This window comes from Macrobrachium rosenbergii, chromosome 6, assembly GCF_040412425.1.
Source record: "Macrobrachium rosenbergii isolate ZJJX-2024 chromosome 6, ASM4041242v1, whole genome shotgun sequence".
NCBI lineage: Eukaryota > Metazoa > Arthropoda > Malacostraca > Decapoda > Palaemonidae > Macrobrachium > Macrobrachium rosenbergii.
The window spans coordinates 22,454,148-22,464,147 of record NC_089746.1 but is presented as its reverse complement, the minus strand read 5'-3'; positions in this window follow the sequence as shown (position 1 = coordinate 22,464,147).

Below are 10,000 nucleotides of genomic sequence, written 5' to 3'. Positions count from 1 at the left end.
TGAAGAAGGCCCTAAGCCACAGATTTTCCCTTGTTTGTCTACGAATTGTCCTAATATTGAGTCAGATGTGTAATAAACATAAGGAACTCCCTGTGTTCATCCGTTGCCGCCCAGAATCAAGTGAGTATCCCTCGAATATTTGTAGTAATAACCATCACTTATATTTTGGTGCCTTGGTCAACTGTAGTGCAATGGGTTTTTAAAGGAACGGGCAATGTTTTGCAACGTTTGTGTGCATATGTGTATATGTATATATATATATATATATATATATATATATATATATATATATATATATATATATATATATATATATATATATATATATATATATATATATATATATATAAACACACACCATATATATATTATATATATATATATATATATATATATATATACATACATATATATATATATATATATATATATATATATATATATATATATATATATATATATATATATATTATATACACACACCCGTACATATATTTTGTCACGATGCGTATCAAGTGCCTGGTTATTACACAACTAATCTCAAAATTCAAAAATATACCTCACTTCAGCCAGATACCTGAACTCTCATAACATTAATTATTACGACTGAGTACTCTAAAGGTAACAGTGATCCCTTAAGAAAAACTTATTTATCAATCACTTGAAAAATCAAACTAAGTTTATCAGAATATGTGTGAGGTATCAAAATTTAAACTAGAAATATTCTACAGTAAAAGGGCATCCCTCCATCAAAACAACTCTAAGTGTTTCCCTGGTCTTAATTCACTTTAGCAAAACTAAAGAACAAAACATGTTTATCACTTTGCCTTATGCACACACAATCAGTCCTATTCACTGGTGATCAATAAATGAAACACTTTTTCTAAAAATGTTAAATACAAAAATTTATTTTTAAATTCAAAGTTTATAATTAGAATTCACAATCTGAAAAATTTATTATTACTTGAAAATAATGCAACACTCAATTAATTCTTGAATTAAATCATGAAACAAAACTAATTCACAAAAACTTTATCAGGAATTTAAATTAATCAAGCAAAATTTAAACTATCAAGAATTACTCAAGATTTAAAAAGAAAATCTCAACAAATGAAATATTAAATCAAATATATAATGTTAAATTACGTATGCAATGTTAAATTACCAAGAAATATTTACAATGCTATGTAAACAAATGTTACATCACAACAAAAAAAAATTTGAAAATATAAAGAGATTGTTAATAGAAAAACACACAAAAATACACATAAGACTTATCAATAATGATTTCACTCGGTAAAAATTTCCTAACTTATCATACCATGGTAATAATAAGTAAAATTCACGTTACCTTACACAAACTTGTGAAAACCTCTATAAATCACTTGCTGCAGCTGCGTTACCACAAAACACACTTTTTACCAGGCGCCGTTACAAACTAAATAACTTTACTAAATTCAGATCTCAAAAGTTAATGCTAATACGTGACCACAAAACACTACGTTAAGAGTAATCTCTTTCTAAGAACGAGAGAGAGAGAGGGAACCAAATCAACTGGTCTCAGAAATCAGAATGAAATAGATTTTAGAATTCCAGTAACACGTGAAACAATTACATGATGATTGTCATTAAAGCATTTTGGGTACGAGATACAAAAGTTCTAGAAGCAGGGAGGTGACGTCATTAAAGCATTTTGGGTGCGAGATACCAAAGAGAAACTTTTAGAAAGAAAGTTACGTCATCCCAGCAAAACGTTTTGAACGTAATCTTACAAAACATGGCGTAATTGATCAAGACACGTATTTTTTCTCTCAGAGTGGGGTACGTGACTCGAACAACGCATGTAACAACATGAAATCACTCGTCTTGAGCCCGTATGGGACGAATCAGCATTTGTTTTCCAAACCTGTCATCACTACCCAAAACAAAGCGCTCTCTCTTATCTCAACTGATGACAGTTGAAATGAAACAAGTCCTTGCTGGACACACACACGTGTTCATATACGACGCTTTTACCAAGAAAGATATTATTCGTTCTAAACTACTTACTATTAAAATTGTATTATCAATTCTAAATTACGCTATCAAGTTATTTAATCATTAGTTCTTTTGAGATCTGAGGCAAAACTAAATTCGACACTTCAATAATCATTATCATTACACATAAAACATAGAAAAAAGTAAATATGTCAAAATTAAAGGAGGATATATGTATTACAAGGCAACATCAAGAAAAACATCATGAATATATATATATATATATATATATATATATATATATATATATATATATATATATATATATAAAATATGCGTGCGTGTATATATTACATTATATATATGTATACACAAATGTACATACATTCATACATATATATATATATATATATATATATATATATATATATATATATATATATATATATATATATATATATTTATATATATATAAGAGGGAAAGAGAAGAAAATTGAATTTTTCTCTCCCTCATCCTTCGTTGTTTTTCCAACTTCCTGACTCATTTTCTGTGGCTCAGAGAGAAAAGCCTCGACATAATTATCGGAAGTTGCAAGAGGAGGTAGACCCTTCTTAAATCCGGATTACATTATCAAAAGAAACTTTCATAACAAACAAAGGTTGGTTCCACCTCTCTTTCTCCCCTCTGAAGTTTTGTTGGTTCATTATTGTTTTTTTATGGTACAAGCGTTTTGGACGAGAGAGAGAGAGAGAGAGAGAGAGAGAGAGAGAGAGAGAGAGAGAGAGAGAGAGAGAGAGAGAGAGAGAGAGAGAATGTATTGCTGCCTGTGAAGCAGTGGGTTCAAGTAGCTTAATGATTTGGGACTTTGTATTGATATGATTTAACCTTAAACACGGTTTTCAAATCCATAGACATACGGATATAGAATTAGGTAGGTACTGATTTACTTGCTGATGACATAAGTGAGGTAGGTAGATTAATGAATCTTCAAAATCCAGGAAACATTAATGAGAAAAAGAAGAGAGAGAGAGAGAGAGAGAGCGAATGTTTTCTGATGTCACCGCGAGTTCTCCATCAAGGGTAAATATTTATTGAAAGCTGAGGGGCCGAAATCACCTGGGACAGAATTCCCCCGTTGTTAGCTTTTGTTCTTTTGAGGCGTGTTGTCACCCCTCTCTCTCTCTCTCTCTCTCTCTCTCTCTCTCTCTCTCTCTCTCTCTCTCTCTCTCTCTGAATATCGTAGTGCAAATGTTATCACGTTTATTTCTCAAACTAAATTATCAGCGTTCGATCTTCGAACTTGATTAGGAGGGACGAAATTGGCGTGTACCCTAAACATCCACTATGTCTTTGTTGACCTTAAGTATTGAATTCTGTCCCTGGTCGTTAGTCGATCGCCGTGGGTCGCAGCAGGGGTGGGGGGAGAGAGAGAGAGAGAGAGAGAGAGAGAAAAAGAATAGAGTACTGAAAACTAGGGCCACGATAAGGTAATCCTCATCCCACAGGAATGAAGTCAGGCCCGAGATACTTTCTCTCTCTCTCTCTCTCTCTCTCTCTCTCTCTCTCTCTCTCTCTCTCTCTCTCTCTCGTTAGATTCGTTTCTATATCTACAAACTTAAAATCATCAGAAATATATGTAATTTTTGTAGCAGGTGCAAATTTTGCGAATTTAGTTGGCCGCCAGATTTGAAGAAAAGACAAGATTGAAAAGATAAACGACATCCTAAGAGTGACTTGTTAGACGAAGATCGTTCTCTCATTAAGGGGATATTTAATCCAAGCGTCACGATTAGTACCCACGAACAAAGTATGTGTTCCTTGCAGTCAGTTTGGCAAGACTATAACCAGCGGTAGTAAGTGAAAAAAATAAACAGCCTGTAAGAAAAGAGGAGTTTTTTTCTAAACGGTTGTAGTATATGAACGTATTAGAGACTGACTGTTTCTCTGAAGGTAATATTGGATCAGACTGCTTTTCTCTTGAGTCACTGTCTTTTAGTGTCTCTCCAGTCATTCTGAGTTTACAATCTTACTTTTAGCATTTGAGAAGAGTTCAGTTATAGCGAAGAGGGGTTTTAAAGGTTTTAGGGCTTACGAATGAAGTGAAGGTATCATTATCATCATATTATTATTATTGCTGTAAGAAGAACTAAGGAAAGTAGTTACATAGTATAAAGCGTTTGGGAGCAGTCAAAATTTTTCCTGAAACAGAATCTCCCACGTTGGCAAAAGGCCAGTAGCATAATTCACCACACTGTACCCGAGATGCGTTCCCAGAGATGCAAATATCCTGATGCATTCTTGTGACTGCACGGTACTATCTGAGAGTATGATTATTGTTACGATAGAACTTTGACGATTTCTCGCCAGATCATATGATAAGGTCATGTTTCCAACAATTAGCTACAAGTGAATTTAAATTATGACTCGCTTTGGTTCATCTCCACGTCCATTCTTTCACAGCTGCATTGGTTTATTCCCTTTTACTCATAATCTCTCCCCTTTGGTATATACTAACACAGCTATCTTAACTTTTGTATGCCTTTCTCTAACATCCATCACTCACCTTAGCGAATGCCTAAGGTAGGCATTATGGGTATATACTTAATTATTCGTCTGTGGTTTGGTTAAAGTATCTTTTCATAAAAAAATGTGTAAATATATAAATTTGTGAGGATTTTACTCATTTCCGAGGAAATTTTATTTGTCTTTTTCTATTATTGAGAGAGAAATCCCATGCACGTGATTTTCAGTGGCACAAAGTACTGTTTATAAATTTCTCTGAACAAAATTTCATGTAAATGATTCATTTTCTGTTCAGACGCCATGTTAATGGTTTCAAGATGTGGCAATTCCGAGATGTCATCACATGAGAAACCATCCGTTCTAATTATCAGCGTCAACATTCTAGGGTTTAAGATTACGCATTTTTTTCTTTTGTTTTATTTCCACTACAACTACTTCTGCTAAGTATATACATCATTATATTTCGAAAAGGGGAGTTCAGATTAAGCATCAGTAATTGTGTGTCACGTTGAATGCGTACTCGTCATGTAAACCATCCATTCATAGAGTAATACTCATGATACGCATGAGAACGTAACACTGATGTTGTAGATAGCCGTGGTCCAGTACGTGACAGGGTTTTAAAGCTGCAGACTTTTCCTCTTCCTAAGCACGCCATAATCCCGCTTTGAAAGAGTAAATAAAGCTTACGTTTTGATATCATGATGTTTACCATACCATGAGCGTCAAGTAATAGTTCAACATTGGTGTTGTAGGTGGCTGCATCTCAATAAATATTAATGTCCTGATAAATGATACACCTTCCCCCCTCCTTTTCATAAGTGGAAGGCTCATTATATTCAAATCAGGGAGCAGCAATTTCAAGAGCCCTTCGCCCACATAATAATAAGGATCCACTCTTAGAAGGGGCTGGCTATGAACGGGTGGGGATGGCTGTGAAGGGGTGGGGAGGTAGCTGTAAAACTTGCAGTGTGTCTTTATGATCGTGATTTTCTCCTTTTCCATGTTGAAGCTTCATTTTTGACCTAACTTTCGACATGAGGTCTTTACGGCATGTGATTCGCTAATTAATATTTAAGGCACTTTTAGGGGCATTTTATGTCTACATTTTCTTTAGTTCCGTTTCACTTATTAATTTTTTTCAGAAGACTTTGGATATATATATTAGGTGGAAATTTGCGCTTTTAGCCTCGCTTTAGATATGTACATATGATTGTAAAGGCAGCCTTATATTTACTAAATTTAAACATGTATTTGTGTGTATATATATATATATATATATATATATATATATATATATATATATATATATATATATATATAATATATGTATATATATACTCATGAAAATTTCCATAGCTTCATGCTTTTGCGCGTGTACAATAATTTCTCTCTCTCTCTATATATATATATATATATATATATATATATATATATATATATATATATATATATATATATATATATATATATATATATATATATATATATATACATATATAATTTATATATATGTAAGTATGTGTGTGTACAATGTAACTTAATGCAAAATCTAAAATCTGTACCACGGCTCTGTTGGAAAATGCGCTGTTCAAAGAATATTTCAGAAGTTGCATAATCATACGGAATTACTTGTGACGTTCCCACGAAATGGATTTTGCCAATCTAGTAACTAATTTTAAGGAAATTTTTATGAAATACATAGTTTGTTCTTATATCCAATTGTCTGCTAAACCTATATATATATATATATATATATATATATATATATATATATATATATATATATACATATACATATATATATATATATATATATATATATATATATATATATATATATATACATATATATATATATATATATATATATATATATATATATATATATATATATATATATATATATATATATATATATATATATATATATATATATATATATATATATATATATATATATATATATATATATATATATATATATATATATATATATATATATATATATATGAGATAGAGAGAGAGAGAGAGAAATTATTGTACACGCGCGTGTGATGCTGTGGAAATTTTCATGCGAGTAGTTCGTAAGTCTTGATTAATTGGCAAGGAGATGGATGTGGCAGCGAATGCGATCTTTTTTATCATCTGGAACCACCCACTCTTAGGGAAAACGGTTTACCGGTAGTAAAAGTAATATTCCATTTACATGGTTTTAAATGTTGTCTGAAGTTATTATTTTGTTGTACGTGAAAAGTATAGGTGTGGTCTGCATCCACGCTATACACGTGAGGGATTCCTAGGGAAGAGGGTTCGATTTTTATGACGTAATATTTTACTTACTGTATTTATGTAGTTCCTTGTTAGTAGTAGGCTTGAAAAGTATCGTTGATGTACTTACGTATTTTATTCATATGAGCGCATGCTTATCATGCTACCTTAAATTAGATGTTAACTTTGCATGTATTCAAGAAAAATATAGCTAAACAGCTGAGTAAAACAATAGTTTGTGGTTCAGGAAGTATACCACGAGTCAAGTTACTTTGTAAATAATACATTTAAGATGTCTACTTATGTGTTAGGGAAATGGGCGCTGGAATGTGTTTTGTGCGTGTGTGAGCTTGTTTGCATGTCTGTAAATGTAATGGTATGAGTGAGATAAACTATTATAGAATAATGAAAAACAAATCTCAAATTAGATGCCAAAGCAAAAGTAAAGGTTGCTTTAATAAACCAGGTAACACCAAGCGAAGAATCTGAACTCAAGCAACGTAAAAGAAAGGTCATTGCAAAATGAGCAAAACGACATCATTCGTGTTGACAAAAGGTACAGGGTAATTTGCATCATGTCCACGACCCCTCTTGACAGTCATTTCTTGCCTAAGGATGTATTCCATTATTGTGGTTGTTGGGTCATTCCTGGTGTCACATTTCTTTGCTCTGCGTCAGATGTGACTGTTACGAGTATAACCTGTGTTTTCGTAATTTGCACTGTTCCACTGCCTTTGTACATTTCCTCAGTCATTGGTATCAGTTCCTTTTCTCAAACGTTTCACATTTATTAATATTACTTTAGATTTTATCGATTTGCTCCTTTATCCGTTGGTGGTTATTGTAAAGGATTATGTACAGTCACTTTGTCTTTGCCTTTTTGATCGTTTTATCCTGTTAACACCTTTGAGAATTCTGTTTTCCAGAAACTCGGAAATAATAACTATTTCTTTAAAGTTGTTTACGGGCAAAAGTATAGACAATAAGTGTACTAGTATAGGGAGATACTCACTAGTTTAAGTTTTAAGAAAAAATAGATCCTCGGTCTCCCCAAATTTAATTGTACGAGGTACAACCACGAAAAATGATGACGTAATCATTATGAAGATACAGGAGAGGGCCAGCTTTTCAACTTCAGCTGAGATTCACACATCACGCACAAGAAAGAGTAAATTGCCAACAGAAGTTTTTCCTGTGAAATAGTTGAAAGTTATAAGAATCGAATGCTGAATAATTATTATTATTATTATTATTATTATTATTATTATTAGTAGTAGTAGTAGTAGTAGTAGTAGTAGTAGTAGTATAAATGGCAGATAAAACGGCCTGGTTGTCACATAAATATATTAGAGCTCGTATGTGGAAGCTTATTTCGTGGTCTGACGAATATAGATAAAGGTTACTATTGATATTCCAAAAATATTTACGTGAGCGAAGGCAAGGACAGGCAAAAAAGAAAACAATTATATGAAGAAATGAGGAGCATTTTCTTCTTCTTCTTCTTCTTCTTCTTCTTCTTCTTCTTCTTCTTCTTCTTCTTCTTCTTCTTCTTCTTCTTCTTCTTATTATTATTATTATTATTATTATTATTATTATTATTATTATTTTATTTCTTCTTCTTCTTCTTCTTCTTCTTCTTCTTCTTCTTCTTCTTCTTATTATTATTATTATTATTATTATTATTATTATTATTATTATTATTATTATTATTATTATTATTATTATTAATAACACATAGTAGCGAGGAAAAAAAAGCAAGAGTAAGAAAAGACCATAAAGAAACGCGGAAACTCTTTAAGAAACGACTTTGATCGTTTGACTGTTGCGATTCCTTTTTCTTCTGTCCGGGAATAATTTTCATGGAAAACCTCGAAAGTCATTAAATTATCCATTCACGGTCGACGCACAGAAACTTCTTCTTAGATTTACAACGCTGAGTTAACTCTGCTGGAAATTTTAATTACCCTCGTAAATAATGTCAGATTAAATATCGGCAAAATAAACTGCGACCTCTCTCTCTCTCTCTCTCTCTCTCTCTCTCTCTCTCTCTCTCTCTCTCTCTCTCTCTCTCTCTCTCTCTCTCTCTCTCTCTCTCTCGACCAGGTTACATCAACTATCGGTAAATATAACGTTTTCTCTCTCTCTTCTCTCTCTCTCTCTCTCTCTCTCTCTCTCTCTCTCTCTCTCTCTCTCCACTATTTCAATCTCTCTCCTCCATCTAATGAATATCGAAAAAGATAATGGCGGATCTCTCTCTCTCTCATTTTGTAATAAATATAGGAAAATAGTAGTTCGGCGAGTATCCCCCCCCTCTCTCTCTCTCTCTCTCTCTCTCTCTCTCTCTCTCTCTCTCTCTCTCTCTCTCAAGATTCGTTATTTCTGTAATTATCGCTAGTTTTATCATATATATATATATATATATATATATATATATATATATATATATATATATATATATATATATATATATATATAATCTAAACTCTCAATTCACTCTCTCGAAGTAAAGATTTTTCATATATGTTACCGAAGGGAATTTTTTTAAGTTGATTTCTGTAATTATATTATCAACTTAAAAAAATCCCCCTTCGGTAACATATATGAAAATTTTATCATAAAGGACGTTTTATATATATATATATATATATATATATATATATATATATATATATAAATATATTATATATATATGTATTATATATATATATATATATATATATATATATATATATATATATATATATATATATATATATAATATATTACAGTATATATTTATATATGTGTATATATATATATATTTGTGTGTGTGTATACTGTATATATACAGTATATGGTGTTATCATATATCTTCCTTTCATTCCAGCCTTGTTCCTGCGTGGTTCCTTGCTTACCGTTCTTCTTTTAGCAACGCTTCCCTCCGTAATACCTGGAAAAGCCAGTCTTTCTTTCGTCTCAATCATTTCCTCAAACTCATAACCTTTTTCGTGCCATCTCAAACACAACCTTGTTTATTATCTGGTCCGTCTCTTTAACCATGTCCATTCTGCTGTAACCTCATGTTTCATGAGTTTAATCATCTGAGAGTTTTCTCTGCCAAATTTCTTTTTCGAGGAATTGTGTCAACCACTGTTTTATTACATTTCTTTGAAACTTTTAGGTGCAGTGTATTTGTTTATAATGTTTTTTTTATTTAGTTCATTCTTGTTTTATTTCTGAAAACAAGTG